This window comes from Podarcis liolepis (assembly GCF_965112155.1).
Source record: "Podarcis liolepis genome assembly, chromosome: 11".
Taxonomy (NCBI): domain Eukaryota; kingdom Metazoa; phylum Chordata; class Lepidosauria; order Squamata; family Lacertidae; genus Podarcis; species Podarcis liolepis.
This window is the reverse complement of record NC_139565.1, coordinates 41,175,264-41,192,127: the sequence shown is the minus strand read 5'-3', so window position 1 is coordinate 41,192,127 and position 16,864 is coordinate 41,175,264. Positions and strand designations below refer to the sequence as shown.

At 43.7% G+C, this 16,864-nt stretch overlaps 1 protein-coding gene across 2 annotated transcripts in view; it reads right to left on the bottom strand.

The window, feature by feature from the left end:
* The window catches only part of ELOVL7 (ELOVL fatty acid elongase 7), a 41,167-nt gene extending 24,864 nt beyond the window's left edge, over positions 1–16,303 (bottom strand). The window contains exon 1 of one of the 2 annotated variants that reach the window (XM_083465533.1): positions 16,143–16,303. The gene's annotated coding sequence lies outside the window, so the exon portion shown is untranslated. The remainder of the gene's footprint in view (positions 1–16,142) is intronic. The other variant, XM_083465534.1, reaches the window with a different exon arrangement.
* Positions 16,304–16,864: the final 561 nt, after the last annotated feature.

Here is a 16,864-nt window from a genome sequence, read left to right as displayed (position 1 = left end):
AGTGTGTGAAAACAGGTTAGATCCAATAAACCCAGCCACGCATCGCCATATGGTAGAAACATCAGGAGCCATCCTGGTGCCTGGGCAGCTTACCGTAATTTGTACACAAGTGGCCAATAGCCAGGTGTAAAATGCACCTGGTTAATATTAAATGCTGGTTGAGACAGATTCAAAATAGGAATCTAAGGTAGCATTTATTGCATAATGGCAGAAAGACTCTTCCACTCGGCAGTCATCTGGGATAGCACGAAATGTTCAGAACATCCAAACTACTTGGGATGAATATGTCTAGTTGTGGAATATTGGTGGGGCTATAAGCCAATGGGAAAAACGGGAGGCAGGTGAAGAATGACACATAGGAAAGATAAAAGAAAGGGGAACCAAGAGGTGTAGAACAGAAGCTAAGAGAAAGGACAGCTGATGGAAAGGTGACAGGAAGTAAACAGACCATCTAGCAGGGCTTCAGGAAAGGATGAGCAAAAGAGATATGAAACTGGGGAAAAGAAAAGTTCAGGTAAACTGAAGGAAACTTTCTATGGGCTTTTGAATAGAAGTACAGTGGTACCTCGAGTTAAGAACTTAATTCGTTCTGGAGGTCTGTTCTTAACCTGAAACTGTTCTTAACCTGAGGTACCACCTTAGCTACTGGGGCCGCCGCTGTGCCACCGCCGCACAATTTCTGTTCTCATCCTGAAGCAAAGTTCTTAACCCGAGGTACTATTTATGGCTTAGTGGAGTCTGTAACCTGAAGCGTCTGTAACCTGAGGTACCACTGTACATGCATAGACAGGCTGAGTGTTAGGATCGCAATAGATTCTTTAATAAAGGTCACATTTTAAGAACTGGAGTAGGGAAAATCCAATTTGAGAGGTGCAAAAAGTGACTAGGGATAGGAGCGAAACTGTCTCAAAGAGGGAGCCCAGGCTTAATGAGGTATTTGCTTTGAATACTAAGGAATCCAAAGCCACACATGGGATGAGGTGTGACTGCCTAAACTATTCAGGGAATTTTCAGCTGTAAATCAGCTGGTGAAAATGGATTGAAGTATTTCTGTAAAAAGATTAGCATTCCCTCCCCCCATGCACACAAAGGTGAAGATGCAGTAAAACATCCCTATGCTGGAAATTCACTAGGGAACTATACACTACCAAGAATAGTCATGTCAACCATGCATTGAGTTTGATTTACATTATACTAATAGGGCTGCAGCACCTGGGACATCAGTGCTAATACAGGATTACATGGGATATTGTGGGAGGCAGATGGGCCTACAGGGCAGCAAGGGGGAAAGGGTGGAGTTTTCATGGGGAGCAGAAGACTTTCAGTTGTTGGAGGGATCTCAAACCATCCAAATTCCTGATGAAAACTAATGAGGCATTGGGCATTTCTGGCGAAGTGGGGGTGAAGGAAGGGAAGCAGAAACTGTTGGTGCTCAGTTGCTTTAATAGCATGCAGTAAAGAGCAAGAACACGCAGTGGGAATAGAAAACCACTCAAAATCAGATAATGACATCTGGGGAGGGTTATCAAAGTAAAGCTCCATCACATTACTTAGGCGGGAAGGTGCAATGTATTTAATATAATGGATGGTAATTGTTCAGGAGAGGGGGAGAGGGAGAGGGAGGGAGGGAGAAAAATATTCTCAAAAAGCCCACACAAAATGCATTTGCCATTCTTCATCCTACTTTTTATTTACATAAATGGACAATATATAAAAGGTTTTATATATGCACACAACTAGGAAGGAGTTTAAAATTAATTGCTTCCATGGGAAGTTACCAATTTGGAAGTTTCCAAGCCGGCCTTAATTATATACCTCCATCTACTTAGAAATATATTTTAAGATGTACTCAGAGTGTTGATTTTTCAAGTTCATACTCTGTTTTAAACACATGAAAACACCCAAAGATCAAACACAGCCATTGCTAGCTAAAATGGTCTATAAAAGGGAGAATACACTGAATCACTCCCCTCTCCCCATTACAATGATGTTCTCACTGCACTGGAAGTTAAGACAACCAACTTTGACTGCACTCCTATGCACACTTACCTAGGATTCAAGCCCTATTGAATTTAGTACATAGAATTTTTTCTTTTTGATAGTTACCCCTCTGAATAGCTCTCAAAACAAGGGTTCTCTTTGACTTTTTAAAAAGTGAGCTAACTGGAATACAACACAAAAAATGCTGGACAGTTTCTGCAAACTACAACTATCTGTATCATAAAGATGAAAGTCAACTTGAGCCTGTTGTGAACATACTGGTTCATGTTGCAACTGATGCCAAAGGCAGCCAGTGCTTCCAGAAAGTCAAGATGCTAAATGTCCCTCCCACACTTCCCATTATTTTCATGACTCTTTCTTTTGTCTCCAGCCACACAAGAGGCCTCTAATCTGCTGCAATATCGGCCATGATAGCTAAAGGAAAGCACCATGTTCAAAGATGAAATCTTCAAAGCGTTAGCTGTCAAGGACACTCATCAGAGGTTGGCATCTAGAGTACCTTCCTTTATTCCTTGGACTCTATCTGGCTAGAAAAAGCTTTGAATGGAACACCGTGACCAGATACACCCTTCTACAGAGGCAACATTCTGGTGCAAGAAGTGAACTCTGAATTACCATTCCAGTGCCTCCCACCTATTTAAATGCTTTTGAAAACAGAGTCGCCAGGTCCCCTTCTAATTCATTTCCCCTTTAATCCAAAATCCATTCATTTCCTTTCTGGAGGCCGCAGAAGTCAGACAAATCTCTCTTCTCATCCCATCTTGGTCATAGGACTGCGGAAGAGTTTTAAGAGGAAGAGATGGGGAATGTGTGTCTGTGGTGAGGACTTCCATGCTGCTTAGTAACACACACTGTTACCCTCTTCTCTGACAAAGACCACCACCCCTCTCCAGAGATGTGAGATGCTCACAAAGTAAGTCACACAATTGCAAAGGTATTAATGGGCATCTGCTTTGCTGCTTCCATCTCAACCATCTCTCCACAAAGAAAAGGACAAGCTGTTCCTGTGCTGTTCCTGTTTCACCTTCTGTGGATGTAGGCAGTCAGGCAACAGATGACCTCTCCTAGCCACCCCTGCCAGCCTCTTGATTACATTTCTGATTTAATGTTGGGAGGCATTTTTCTAGAAAATGTAGAATGAAGTAAAAGCCAGACCACTAAGGAGATGATGGACCGCAACCCCTTCAGCACTATTTATGACAGGTGGTCAGACTCTGAAGCCAAAATGCCCCTTTGTCTTTATTGGTTGCAGTGACTAAGAGCTACTGCTAGATGCCACCACACATACCATTACCGCCGGCACTTTCTCCTACTGAATGCCAGAGTTTCAAATGGCATCTTATCAAGCAGCACAATGAAGTGTCATTGGCAAAGTTATCAAAAGCTTTCTTACATGCCTAAAATGAGGCATATTTAGGACACCAAAACAGCTGTGCTCATGAATACACCCAAAAGAAATGCCTAGACAAAAGCAGCATAATGCACCCAGGGTTCTTCCTTAAAAGAATACCCATACTTATGTGCCAATACAGTTGGAGTAGCTACTGCATAAACTGAGGTTCTAGGAACATAAATTTCTTTGCAAATAAAAGAGGAGCTTTAAGTTATTCTCTTTACACTGTGTACTATAGCTCGGGTCTTTAGTCCAGGTTTCTAACAGAGAGTTACTCAGCGAGTTTAGGTAGTGGGGGAATGCATGAGGACAACTGCTATAAAGTTAAACTACTTGCACACAAGTGTTTTAAAAACCAATCCCATCACCTAGCAACATGCAGCAATCCCTAAAACAGCATGAACAATACAATTATTTGCTCTTATCTTGACTCCTAGAAAAGCAGCTCATACTTCAAGGAGGTGTTGGACCTCGGTGTATGGTTTTTATGACAGTGAGACCTACACATTACACACTACCATGAACATACTACTACTTATTAAGGGGTTAATAAAGTAACCTCTCTTTTCCCCCGGGCTTGAGGACCAACATAGCAGAAGCAATGCCCAGCATAAAAATGAAAAGATGGTTTTGTGGTTGTTGTGTTTTTAAAAAGAAAAGGCTTTTCAATAAAGCACAAAACATACATCTCAGGCATATGGATTCATGCCCTTACCTACCTATCCAGACTAGCACAAAAGCTAGAAAGGCTGCCAGTTTGACACCTGTTTCACTAGCCAATTTGAGACAGATGGCCTTGGGGATTAAATAACCCTCATAAACACACGCAAAGAAATTGACAGCCACAGGAAAGTCTTAATTTCTGACTAAAACGAACCCTTTCTCTATCCTATCTTGTATACTTACATTTGCTAATTAAAGCAACCTCTATTAATAAAAAATAAAAAGTAGGACACGCTGGCTCTTTTCACCGTGGGCAAAAATGTGCTTAAGGTATACAAGCTTTAGCCTCTGAACTGGCTTCAACCTTGGAAACAATTCTTCTCACTTTATAGCACAGCTGCCATTTGAGTAAACCAGTGTCAGTCTGCCCAGAAAGAGGCTTTTATTTTCATTTATTAAATATGTATACCACCTTTCATCCAAAGATCACAGAGTGGATCACAACAGAAAAATACAAGATGAAAACACAAAATACATAATAAAAACAAGAACAAAAATAAACTAATAACCCCCATCCCACAAACACATTTAAAAGGACACAGAAATGTTAATCACCCAAAGGCCTGGTTAAAGAAATATGTTCTTGCCTGGCATCTAAGATATGTAATGGGGGCACCAGGTGAGCCTCCCTGAAGAGAGCATTCCACAAAGTGGGAGCCACCACAGAAAAGGCCCGTTCCAGTGTTGCCACGGGACCTCCCTGTGGATGAGACACATGGAGAAGGGCCTCAGACGATGATTGCAGGGTTCGGGTCGGTTCATATGGGGAGAGGTGGTCCTTAAGGCATTGCGGTCCTGAGCCATTTATGGTTTTATATGTCAAAAACAGCACTAGTGATGAGAGACCTCTTCTATGTGAGTCAAGTTGACTGTATATGCAGAGAAGCTTCACAAATCTTCTCAAACAAAACTAGTTTTCTTCCAGCAATGGGTGACTGCTCAATAGAACCCCCTTATCTGCTTCCCCACTAACATTTACTGATAATGGACACTACCATCAATGGGTGGAATTCACAGTTTCTATTTGCCAACCTCTGTTTACCAACCGTCAAGCAAAAGAATGTAGAGAGAAGCAACTCTCTCCAAGATGTCATTTGCGTTGTAAAATGATTAAATATAGTAATGTCAACAACAGTAGGGAGAGAGAAGTTTCCTACTCAGTTTAGTATCTAAAGCTTGTGACCTCCTGAAAAGACTAATCTGACCTGCAAATGTCAGAAAATGCCTACGGGATACTGAGGCTGGGATCTATGTCAGTACACAAAGTCTATTGTTAGTTATAATTAATGTTTGCTCTCAGTTGCAGATGCAATTGGCAAAAAAAATATTTTTTTGGCTTCTAGGAATATGATTTTTCCCAGGTGACTAAATAGCTGAGAAATTGTGACATGATTTCAGAGGAGTTCATGAATGTCAGATATACAGCAGCAGAGGCCAAACCCAAACACCAACACACACAGCATTTCTAGAGGTATAGAAAGAAAACACCTTCCCTGTATACCCCAATATAGGCCCTTTTTTGCATAGATAAAAGTTGTGTGCAAACCAGCTGCTATAGGCACACGATTTACTTTATATTGGGTCATCTGCTGCCTTGTGGGACGTCTTCGGGAGAAAGCTACGGATTAAGGCCCACACAAATCGGGAGTGGAGTCCCTAAGACGGTTGGATGACGCCTCATACGCCCCATTCCTGCAACTCCTGCAGCCAAGCTGGTGCTAAACATATTGCTATGCTTTCCTTTGGACCTGATCAGCGAGGCCAAGAGGGGGGTTTTGTTGTCTGGCCATTCCAGGACCTCTGGGCACACAGCTCAGGCCTGTAACCCAGAGAGGTCACTTGGGTGCTGCTAATGCAGCAGTTTGATTTCATCCCTGGAGGTGCACTCCATTACCTCTTGAGACAGATGGATGCCAACAACAGGAGAAGTATAAGAGATTAAAGCATTAGGTCCTGCTAAATGTTTGCTACTCACATACAGTAGATAGGAAGCCCGCGCTGATATGCTGATGTGCTCATCAAACCCACAAGCTTCAGCACATGCAAGTTTTTAATCCGCAAGCTCTTTTGGGATTCTGCTTCAGTACTTTTCACAAGAAAAAGAGCAGAAGGAACCCACAAACTAGTCATATACTTCTACCTCTTAAATACTTTTTTGGGATGGGCATGGTGAATTTCTGAATTTGGAGCAGGCATAGGCAAACTCGGCCCTCCAGATGTTTTGGGACTACAACTCCCATCATCCCTGACCACTGGTCCTGTTAGCTAGGGATGGTGGGAGTTGTAGTCCCAAACATCTGGAGGGTTGAATTTGCCTATGCCTGATTTGGAAAGTTTAAAGGGCTTTCCAAGAAGCTGTATTAAAGAAATGTGAGGTGGGGGTCATTTAAACCCTGGGGCTTCCAGACTTTGCTAAAAAAAAAGTAAGAAGAGTTTGCAGAAACAGCTGGCTGTATGGAATGACCCACATACAGCAAATCCATTTTAATATATGACACTCTGAGAAAGGCATTATTTTAAAGCAGAACAAAAAAAAGAAGGAAAGAGCAATTCAAGTGACTTTGAAAGGTTACCATAAAAATAGATACAGGGATGTGTCTGCCTATGTATAAAATGCTACTTGGTTGCACATTTTGAGTTGCAGTGAAACAATTATATAAGCAGAATCAACTTTCCTAATGTCAAAGTTAAGAACAGTCTGAATGGGATTGGTGACTAAGCTTCAAGCCACAGATCTCAAAGGAGTGCTCTGAAAATTTGTATCATGACATGCAGAAAGACCCTTGCTGCCATGCATATGAACAAGGAATGAGAAAAGGCTTAGTTCAGAGCACAAAGGAATTGGCAGAAGGAAATTAGCAGTAGTGTCCCGGTGGTAGTTGGTTCTACACTGTACCGGCCAGGGAAGGACAAATTAAGAAAACAACAGGCATCACAGCAACTACTAACTTAGGGCATCATATGTGATGCCGCAAATTGCATGGTTTGAAGTAATAAAATATGGTAATTATATGACTGAAACAAAACAAACTGCAAAAAGCCATGATGTTCATTTGCAGTGGTCAAATAAAACGAACAGTTTCAATACTAGAGCAGACTTCTCTAAATGGTAGACAGACATTTTTCACTTTGGTACAGATTACTTTTTAATGCAAGGACAGCTAATTTGATGCCCTCCAGATGGCCAAAATTCTCACCTCTGTATTATCAATTTAGATTTCAAAGAGAGGGGCAAATATCACTAAGCAAGCACCTTCTGCTTTAACTTTTAAGCGGTTTGCTGGAAGTTATGTACACAGCCTCTCTGGGCCCATCTTTGGACTGGGCCCAGTCCACCAAGGCCTAGCCATTTACAAGTGTGCATCTTCCCTGGCCCCACCCATATGTTTGGCTTTGAAGGTCAATATTTTAAACTTTGAACTTGCCTGAGCAAAGACACCTTTGTACAATATTCATTCATACTGCAGCTGCTTTTGTTCTGTTCTGCAAACAGTACTAGAAACAGCATAGTGGCCACACAGTTTCCATTTCTCTTAGTAAGCCTTCTGAATATGTGCCTGGAATTCATAGTTCATAGCTAAGAACCTTGAAGTTGCCATGGACTAGACACTCTCGGCTCCACCACTGGATCTCAGAATGACATAATGCAAGTAAGTGCCTGAAAACCTTGCCAAGTACAAACACCACATTTCAGATGACATAATCCATGCACTTCTAGTCCTAACATTACAGAGAGATCAATGAATTGATCTAAGAAATGCATCATGACAGGCAGCACGAGGATAGCATCTAGTAAATATACGATGCACTCAAGCAGCAAGTATTGCAGATGTGACTCAATTAAGTAACAGAAAGAGCCGCTTTTTAAACATTGCACATACAGTGCTGCTTCAGAGGCTGAACGTTTGAGTGATCTAACAGGTGTTGGTTGACATATGGAAACACCATGTACAAACCAGTGTACCTTTTTTCCAAAGCTGGATCCAGAACACGCTGCAAGTCGGAAGGAAGCCATTCCAACGGAAAATGCTATCATGATGCTCTGCTAGATTAGTATAAGCAGAAAGCAGAATGAGATGTACTGGTAGATCTGAGTAGTACATGGGTAGGCAAACTAAGGCCCGGGGGCCAGATCCGGCCCAATCACCTTCTCAATCCGGCCTGCGGACAGTCTGGGAATCAGCGTGTTTTTACATGAATAGAATGTGTCCTTTTATTTAAAATGCATCTCTGGGTTATTTGTGGGACATAGGAATTTGTTCATATATATTTTTTCAAAATATAGTCTGGCCCCCCACAAGGTCTGAGGGACAGTGGACCGGCCCCCCTGCTGAAAAAGTTTGCTGACCCCTGGAGTAGAACTTAGGACCAGGTCAGGTAATGAATTGCCTTCATTCTCATAACAAACATGCACACCTCTCAGTGCAATGTGCCTGTTCTCTGGAATGCTTCCCCATCCAGGAGGCTCCATCTGTCTGTAGAATATTTTAAACCCTTACTGAAAACCCAATTTTGTTTAGGCATTTTCCAATTGTTGATCACTGGATTATACTGCTTTATCATTTGATCCCCCCCTTCTTTTTGATGATTTTATCTGCTAGTTACCTGCTGTATTTAATATTTATTTAATCAGATTTTTTTTCTATATGTAGTATATAGTCATAGAATCAAAGAACTGTATAGCAGGAAGTGAGCCCCAAGGGTCATCTAGTCCAACCCCCTGCCATGCAGGGATCCCAACTGAAGCATCCATGACTGATGGCCATCCAACCTCTGCTTAAAAGCATCCTATTAACTTGACTAAATTGACAGCGTGGCAGCAACAATTCTGACTGTCAACTATTTAATCATAGCAGCAGCAACAAATAGTAGGGTTGGCAGAGGCAGATGAGGATAGGACTCCTGCACCTTTTAATACTTGTGGATTTTTTTCTGCTAAAATTTTCTCTTTCATACAGCCATTAAAGGCACAGGAGCACCGTCCTCTTTTACACCTGATCACCCTAACAAAAAACTCTACTCCTTCCAAACTGCAGAAAGCTGGTGTGAGTGAGATACCAGGACAGACATTTTTTGTGGTAGGACTGTGAGGTCAGTTCCGCTTCTAAAAACAAATTTCTGCAATGATCAAATGCTCAGAGGCATAATAATAAAATAATAAAAGCCTGTTGGCCCCTCTTACCTGAGCCACCATTATGCACCTGGTGACTCTCTGAGGTACAATAAAAACAAACAAAAAGAAAGATTCTTCAGGCCAAAATTTGGCCTGCCCCTGAACTGGTTTATATGGTGCTCTGGGCTAATGAACAGGTAGTCTATTTCACAAAAAAATTATGCTACTTGGTTATAATAAAACCTCAAAGTGGTTGATGAAAAGAATAAAACAATACAATTATCAGTTTAAAAAAAGTTTTAAAAGCACTACTTAAAACATTTTAAAAAGAATTAAAACCTTCAATAAGTTTCACCTCTACACTCTAGCAATTCAGTCTCCAATTTAGATTTAATATTTGCAAAGCTGTTATTTTTAACATCTTCCTTAAAAACATCATGAAGTTGGAGTTATTATTCCAGCAAATTTCTATTATCTCTTCCAAACTTCATACAATGACTTCCTTATGATATGATTTAGGAAGCTTCTGTGTGCCTTTACTTTGTCAGACGTGCCAACCAAATCTGTTGTCGAAACCTTCAAAATCCAATAAATCAGTATTTTCTAATAAAACCCACTCTTTCAACCAACAGAAACAAGACGCTTCATAATAAATTTTAAAATCAAAGATGTATAATCTACTGTTAGAATAGCATACCAAAGATGAGCAAGTCAAGTGTGTTATGATAAAATGGGCAAAAGATTTTGGGTATAATATACAACTAGACGGCTGGGAAAGGCTATGGAAGAAAGGAATAAAATTTACTGCTTGCACTGCTTTAAAGGAAAATATAATGAAAATGATGTATAGATGGTACTGGACACCAACAAAATTAGCCAAAATGTACAGTACAAGTGACAATCTATGTTGGAAATGTAAAGGAAAAGAAGGGAATTTCTACCATATGTGGTGGACTTGTCCTAAGGTAAACATTTATTGGGATATGATATATAATGAGCCTAAGAAAATATTTAAGAATACTTTTCAGAATAAACCAGAATCTTTTTTGTAGGGCATATTAGGTGATGAAATCTCTAAGAAGGATTATAATATATTTCTTTATGCCACAACGGCGGCAAGTATTCTTTTAGCCCAGAAATGGAAGCAGCAAGAAATTCCAACAGTAGAAGAATGGGAAACTAAGATTATTGAATACGCAGAACTGGCAAAACTGTCCGGGAAAATCCACGACCAGTGAGACCAACTGTTTGAAAAAGACTGGAGTAAATTTATTTTATATTTGAAAGAACATTGTATATCTCTGTCAACACTAACAGTACTGATTTAAAGGTTTTTGCAGTTTAGAAATAGAAACTTATCTACAATAAGAAGGAATTTTAAGGAAAGTAGGTAGATAGATAGGGGGAATTGGAAATGCGAGGAAATTATGTAAAGAAGATAGAAAGACGGTTTGGGGGGATGGAAGGGAGTTAGAGGCTTGAAAGGGTCAAATTATAGGTGATGAAAAGATATGTTAGAAATGTTTGGTTGAAAAATGAAAACTTAATAAATATTATCATTATTTATTTATTTTTAAAAAACCTCAATAAGTTAGAAACCAACATTCTACATGTCAGGGGAGGGTGGCCAAAAATGGTTTTAAGGAGGTGCCAAAAACAGAGAGAACATGTCTGCCTGATGTCAATGGTCAGGGAGTTCCAAAGTTTAAGTGCTGCCACATGAAAAGATCAATTTCCTCCAAGTCTGGAGCAGGTATTTTGTGGCATCTCTGAAGCACTGTAAGTTCTGGAGATCAAAGCAGCTGAGTGGGCATATATGGGGTAAGGCGATATTACAAGAAAACTGTTTCCAAACTGTTAAAGGTTTTATATGCTGATAATAACACCTTGCACTTGGCCGTGTAGCAAATTGAGAAACGCATGAAAAGGTGTTATAAGCTGACAGATGCTAATTGATGGCTCTCACATTTATCAGCGACAGCAGTCTGCACGAACTGCAGCTTCCAGATCAAGTACAAGGGAAGCCCTACATAAAGCACATTGCAGTAATCTGATGCTAAAGTAACCAATGCAAGAACAACTGCAGTCAAGTTTTCGCAGTCCAGCAAAAGTCTGAGCTATGGTACCAGTTGCAGCTTCTAGTCACTGAGGCTACCTAAGCTTCAATTGACAAAGCTGGATCCAGCCTGCAAAGTTGCTCCTTTAGTGGGGAGTGTGACTCCATTCAGCATAGGGAAGTGACCCTTTTTCCAGATATGGGGACCACCTGGCTCTTGGCTACTTGCGACCAAGTGAAGATGCCTGGGCACCAGGATGGTGCCTGATGTCTCCACCATCTGCATGCCTGGGGATCCTTGGCTCTTGCCTGTTTTCACACGCTAACAACACATCCTGTAGATTTGTCTGTGATATTTTATCTAGGCAATCAGAATGAATTTCAGGAACCAAAAAGTCACGTTGAAAAATATGACATTTGAGCCGTCTGGCCCCAAAATGGCAACTAGACATTCCGCTTTGGTGACTGTAGCATTGATTTAAGGAGCCATTTGGCACCTAGCTGATGTATCTGAGTTTTTAATATTGCTCACCACTGCATGGCCTCTCCTGGTTCAGTTGTTATGGAAGAATAGAACTCAGTGTCATTAGTGTAGTGATGGTAACTTGTCCCAAAACTCCTAATGACCACTCTCAGTGGCTTCATTAAATAGCACCAAAGACAATGCTCCACCACACCCTATAAGGTAGTTAAAAGCATTCATTCCAAGATCTCAGTTTTCACACCAGGTAACAGCCTGGACCTAGGCACATTTGCTCAGACGTAAGCTCTACTTATTTCAGTAGGACTAATTCCCAAGTGGGCAGCCAACTAAAGAGTACTAAATCTAAACACTGCTTGCACACAAACAATTGCTGTCAATGCAAGAATCGACTCGAATGCACCTGCTAGCTTCCACTTCTCCTTAAAACCACATATCCAGACCCCCCATTTACACCCCCACAAAAAGCAGGACTAGACCAGGCAGCAAAATGTTCTTTCCCTAGGCTCAGTGTCAACGTGAATTACTTGAATGGGCTAGCTAATAAATGAATTGAACTAATCCTTTTACATTTCTATACCACCTTTATTCCATGTTGTAAATAAAGGTGATGTATGCAAGCATCTCTGAAGGTCAAAAACTGTGTAATTCAGGCAGGCCTTTTAAACCTGAGATTCTTTGCTAACCAGCTTTTCCTGATGTCTGGCATTCTTGCTTTTATGACAGCATTGTACTTTGTAATATTTTTTATGAAAATGTCATTTATAAATACTTCAATAATAAACAAATAGTACATTACGTGAAATGCATATTTAATTCCTGTGTGTTTTATTGCTTTAGAATTGGCATGATATGGGCGAACCAGGTCACAGTCTAAATCCTGGCAGCAATATCCTGTACTAATTGAAGCTTCTAAGCCAGGCATCCTCGACCTTCGGCCCTCCAGATGTTTTGGACTACAATTCCCATCATCCCTGACCACTGGTCCTGTTAGCTAGGGATCATGGGAGTTGTAGGCCAAAACATCTGGAGGGCTGCAGGTTGGGGATGCCTGTTCTAAGTCTTCAAGGGATAGCCCCACTGCAGTGATCCAACAGGGAGGTTACAAGGAAAACTCCTTCAGGAAGCATTCCATCCCAGAGCTGTATACATACCAAGGTCTTTCATAAATCATCTGAAATAAATATTGGTAAATATTCCAAACCATCTACATCCCTCAATACACAAGGTCATGTCTATACAAATACTAGCCAATGTTGCACACCCCTTCACTTAAAGACATTGGCAAACCATGTGGTCTGTTTCTGTTTTTTTTAATAAAACCTATATACCACAGGCATGGTAAGAAGCATAGAGAGAGAGAAAACAAGATAACCCTCTCTTCCAAGGTGAAGGGTTCAGGGCTGAGATGGTTAGAGGACCTGTGGGAGGCGAGGGGAGATAGCAGAGGCCATGCATTTGACAGCAGTAAGAGGCAGAAGTTCAACAGGTCAGTTTTTGCCTATCCATGGAAAGTTGAACTCAACCTTCTGAACATATGCCTGTCACAAACAGATGGGGGAAACAGTAGCTAATAGATGCCAATATATGCATGCCAAATAATGTATCCTTTCCAGCCCTGTGGCAATAAGATATGGTTGTGAAACCCATGGTTTAACCTGCTTCCTCCCTTCCTCAATCAGTGAGTTTAATAGAAGCATTATAGGAGATACTGTATCCATCTGGTCCACCTATCCACCTCAATGACGTACCAGCCACCTCCCAGATTGACACACACAACGCCAATACAATGCTGGCCATACAAAAGGTACCTAACAGAGCACGTCAAATACCATGAACAAGTCAGGTCACATGCTACAGGCAACAGTATTGTAATTACCTAGCATCTTTCCCAAATTAGGTTGCCCTTTGGGAGGAAAACAGCTCCCCAATCCTAAATGTAGCAATTAGCCAGAATAATCCATTTAGACCTTTGAATCCTACACGCCGCTTAGGGCCTTGTCATGCATTTTTGTCGTATATGCATTTTTAAGTTGTGAATGCAGCAGGCACATGAATAACCTTTGTATGGTACTGGCATTATTATAGAGCCTGAATTAACTGCAATTCCCTATGGCAAATCTAAAATTGCTGGTGTGTACTTTGTAAAAATGCACCTTGGGCACCTAGACCTACAGCATAATCAAGTGCATCCCAACAGCACCTCCATGAGACTGATCACTTTTGTCGCTTTTCCTATTTTGCAGGGCGAGAGACCAGCCTGAGGCCAGTCAATTTCATGGCTGATCAGAAATGTGAACCCAGCTTTTACAGCTCCACAGACCACTTGAATGCAAAGTTTTTGGAGGCAGAGGGTGATCAGATAATCTAAATGTAAAACTAGAAGAAAGGACTGGGGAGAAAATAACTTGGGAAACACTCTGGTTGGATTTTGAAAATGGCTTGCTCCATCTTTTACTGCAGGAGAGTTGTTAATAAAGGATGGAAAGAAAAACAGCAGCTGGAGAAACAGGACTTAGCAAACTGTTTTATTATTCCTATTGCTGCAAGAGAAGTAATTCATTCATGCTTCTGGCGACTGGGCTGGGTTCAGAGCTGGCCAAATGTTTTTTTTCTGCAAATACTGTTTGACAAATGCAAGCGTGGAATTTTTCCCAAGCTCCTCTCATTAATGAGTGTTCCCTCTCTGCCAATTCGGTGTGTCAGGCCATATCAGTTAATATCAAATAGTTAAGAGTTACTGCCAGTCTTCACGGGCTTTCAGGCTCTTTTAATCACGGTGGGTGGAGTCTTGGGAAGGAGCCGAAACTTAACCCTTGGTAGTAAGTGGATTTCTCCAGCAGCCGCCGCAAAGACAGGCACACAGGAGAGAGGTTTCGAGCGAAGTGCGTTTTGCAAAAGGCAAATTACGCTTAATCCAGTCACCCCATTCCAGTTGCATTATCCAAGCGTGAATAAACCCCTTCCTACACCCTTCAGGGGTGTGGAGACACCCAGCTGAGAACCACCCAATTCCCAGCAGATTGCCATCACTTGCTCAACGCAGAAAGATGATGTCCCATCGCCTGTTTTCCATCCTCGGTGCTAACTTGTTCATACAAGTTGCGACTCATGCCAGCCCATTGCAACAGCCTGGAAGGGAAGACTGCAGTCGTCTCTCAGGTGCCAACTACGGATGGAGGCTGCCTTTGATCACCAGGCACACAGCCTCCTAAAAGCATTGGGACTCCTCCCGAAGGGCCAAGCGCATCCACTTGCAGGAAGGAAGGCGGCGCAGAGGTGGAGGAGAGCACTCGCGATTTGCAAGTTCAACAGAGGCTCGAGAGCCCAGCAGGGCTCCGCCGGCAAACAAACCGCGCCGGCATCCCTATTTTTCGCCGCCCCCGGGCCGGGCAAAACCACAAGCGAGCGAATAAGACAGGCAGGGCGAGCTCCGAGGCCGCTTCCGTTTTGTAGGTCAGGCCGGGAAACACCTTGGCTTCCCTTCCCTTGGGCCTCGAGCCGCTGCCTCCTTAATCCGACCAGAGCAGCGCTTCCCACGTGTCCGCGCCGGTCCCTCGGCAGCGACGTCGAGGGCGGCAACAAGGACCACTGGAAAAAGTGCCCGCGGTTCAAAGGATCCCAAGGAAAGCCCACCCACCCAGAGCGCTCGGGTTATGCCCAGGTGGGGCCGGAGCTGCTCTTCGGGGGGGGGGGGAGCGTGCGCTTCGCATGCAAATAGCCTAGATGGGTGAGGGAATCGCGCCGTCCCCCGCCCTCCCCAAAAGAGCCCCCCCACACACACAAACAACCCGGATCTGTCACAACACATCAAGTCCTCCACCAGCCAAGCCATCGCTTTAGTTCAAAAGAAGGAAGAACCATTAGATCAAGATGAGCCGGACCAGAAACTCCCCACAGCGAACCATGCTCTTCTTCAAGCAAGGTTTCTGTAGGGTGTTTTGTTTTTGAGGGGGTTTAGAAGCAGGTTATCAGTGGAACTGCAACGGCGAGAGGAGGATGCCCTACTCTGACCTCTATTGTTATGACTATTTCTATTATGACGACGACGACGACCAGCCCCTGCAGCCCTTCCCCGCCGTGTCCCGGAGTGAAATCTCCACACCTCACTTCTTACTGCTGGTGCGTTAAGGGAGCGCACACTCCCTCCTCAACTGCCCTCTTCCCCCGCTCAAAGACCCCTCGGTCCCCACCAGAGAGTCCCTTCCTCGGCTCCATCCTCTCCAAGCCTAAGTCGCTCGCGAGGAAGTGGAGGGTCCGGGGCGGAGAGCGCGCCGTTTCCAGCGCCGTCTCCTCCCCGAGTTCAACAGGCCTTTCCTCCCCGGGGTAAGCGCGCGGGAGAAGGGAGGCGCGGAGCGACGAGAGCCTCACTTACCCGCTTCAGCGAGCCGGGCTCCCTTTCGCGCCCGCAGCAGCAGCAGCCGACGAGCGAGTGCGCTAGAAAAAGGAAGCGGCTGCCAGTGTGCCGCCCCGCGTGGCGCGGCCCAGCCTTGCGCCCGCCCTCCGGGCCGGCCTCGGAACCCGCCCGTGGGATTGGCCGCAGGAAGCCGTGAGTCACTGACTCCTCGCCGCCGCCGCCGCCGTACACACGCCCGCACGTGACGCTGGGGGACCGGCCCTTCCTCTCCTCCGCCTCCCGGCCGCAGCAGGCAGGACAGGTGGAGGGCGGGAGGCGGAGCGAGCGCCCACCTGAGGGAAGCGGCTGCCAGGAGCCCAGACTCCGCTCCTCGGGCCGGTTGGGCGGGAAGCGGAGCCGAGGAAAGGGCAACAAGGGCGCCGCGATTGTTTAGCTCTCTCGTGGCGGACGGTTAAACAAAACACTGTTTTCAAGCTTCAGGGCAGCCCTGCGGTCCAGTGGGAAATGTATCCAGCAGACACCTCTTCCCCAGTCTCTCGCCTCTTCAGTGGCACTGTTGCCCCAGACACCCCAAGCGCCCCTGTTTTCCAGGAACTGGCCTAGATTTACAAAAGCCATCCTGATTTGATCTCAGAATGGCCCGCTTTTTCTTAGGACTTCCCTATTATCATTTGAGAAACGTTGGAGGGTATGGAGTTATCGGACCCTTGAGACAAGGAGATAAGTAACTCTACAAGCTT